The sequence below is a fragment of the Aplysia californica genome, unplaced genomic scaffold, assembly GCF_000002075.1.
Source record: "Aplysia californica isolate F4 #8 unplaced genomic scaffold, AplCal3.0 scaffold00507, whole genome shotgun sequence".
Taxonomy (NCBI): Eukaryota; Metazoa; Mollusca; class Gastropoda; order Aplysiida; family Aplysiidae; genus Aplysia; species Aplysia californica.
This window is the reverse complement of record NW_004797777.1, coordinates 512,091-514,238: the sequence shown is the minus strand read 5'-3', so window position 1 is coordinate 514,238 and position 2,148 is coordinate 512,091.

The following is a 2,148-nucleotide window of genomic DNA, read 5'->3' as shown; positions in this document are numbered from 1 at the left end:
CTCCCTCTCTCTCTCTCTCCCTCCCTCCCTCTCTCTCAGTTTGGTATATCTTGGTTTTTCCCCTTTTATTAAACAGATTAGTACCGACTGTAGGCAAAGAAAAGAGTGACAAAAGCGTCAGAGCCACAATTAAACAAGCCTCAGCACCAAGATTCATAAAATGGTCAGTAACAAACAACTTTGCGAGCCCATTAGAATGAACGTATACAGTTTTTAAGCAAGTGCGAATAAACTTTCTTTTAATTTTTAAAAACATTTCTTCTCTCATGTTGTTGTTGTCTGTTTTGTAATGAAAAGTGAAGAATTATTGGTTAGACTTGTCTGTGTTTTTGTTTTTTTAATGGCCCTCCATTTTATACTGAGTACGAAATGAAACGGCCTCTTGCCTCATTTTGAACTTTTTAAAATTTAATTAACTTATTCTGATGGCAAACTCCATTAAGCTTTTTTGTGATTCTTGACTGTCTTCGATTCACGCCCAGATCCCCCCCCAAACCCTCTCCTTGAAAAAATACCCCCAACATAAAAAAAGATTTTTTTTTTAAGAAAAGGAAAAGAAAAGTAACTCTCAACACCACCCATTCACAGGACTGACCGTCATACCACCGACACCGTGAGTGAGATACTTATTAAGTTAAGGCACCCGTAAACTGACCTCTGGGGCAGACACTATTCGGAGACATCTCCGACGAGCACCCAGGAACTATTTGGAGACTCACTCCCGCACAGAGACGCCCTGCTTTGGAGGGAGGGGTGTCAAACTGCGTATTATTTGCTGCAGATCACACATATAGCCACTAAAGCATTCGCAAATCTGTTATTTTCAAGAAAATTTCAAACTTGGCTGCAAAATATCAAATTATGGGTTAAAAGATTTTTTTTTAACTTGGTCTAGAGGCACAAAGCATTTTCATTGGTCTACTTCAGTTGGAGCGGTCTCCGAATAGACACTGCACTCTGGGAGTGCAGAAAGCACTTGAGGAAGTCGGTGTACTTAGTGCGCTAAATTTGAACTCACTCATTATTAACTCATTGGAGACCAGCGGTCTCTGGTAATTGGACAACTCTTGAAGAAGAGCTTTTTAGAGCACTTAAAAAAGAAACATACATTCGTTACTCATACCGAATTTTCCATTCTTTTCTCTTTATCTAACATTTTAAAAGACAGACAACAATCTGCATACTATGAAATATTAGTCAACGCTTGAAGAAGTTTTGTTAAATGGCACTTTAAAAAAAAAAGACTCATAATTATTATGCTTCACAAGTCGTACATATGTTTTTCCAATTTTTTTACTTTATGTAAACTTTAAAGACAGGTAATAACCTGTATACTATAAAATATGTGCTCTCATTTTGGTCATGGGGCAACTCTTGAAGAAGTGCTGTTTAAGAGTAGTTTTAAAAAAGAAACATAACTTCGCTATTTGTACATAATTTTCATTTATTTTGCTTTTATTTAAATATCTAAAACGCCTGCATACTATGAAATATGCACACTTGCTTTTGTTCACTGGGCAATGCTTAAAGAAGTGTTGTTTAAAAGTACTTAAAAAAAAAAGAAGCTTGACTTCGCCAGTCATATAGATTTTTGGGGGGGTCAAATATATAATATATTTATTTTTTTGTGGGGGGGTTAAAACATTTTTATAAAACAGAGAACAACACGCATACAATTAAATACGCAACGATAATTTTTCTGATGTGTGCATGCTGCATCAAAATGTGCAGCAACATTGCATTTGTTTTATACTGCTGATCAGACACTATAAATTTTCTTATGTCCGATACGTCCATAAAGAGTTAACATAAAACCCTACTGCTGCTGCCTCTGCTGCCTCTGCCTCTGCTGCGATTGACTGCTACTGCTGCTGCGGCTGCCATGTCTGCTGCTGCTGCTGCTGTAAACTGTAACGGAACCCGAGCTCGCCGCGAAGAGAGCACAGCACGGCCGGATAAAAAAGGCGTAAGAGGCACGCGCCGTGAGTTGTCCCCCCGCCCTCCTCACTTCTGATCAGCCCGCCATGGGCCAGCGCCACGTCTGCGGAGAGCCCACTTGAGCGTGTTTGTCCCCGCCAGTAATCTGCCCCTGGCTTGCTCAAACAAGAGCCTGGGAGCCCGCCAGGTGGCGCTGCCGTCTCTCTTGTC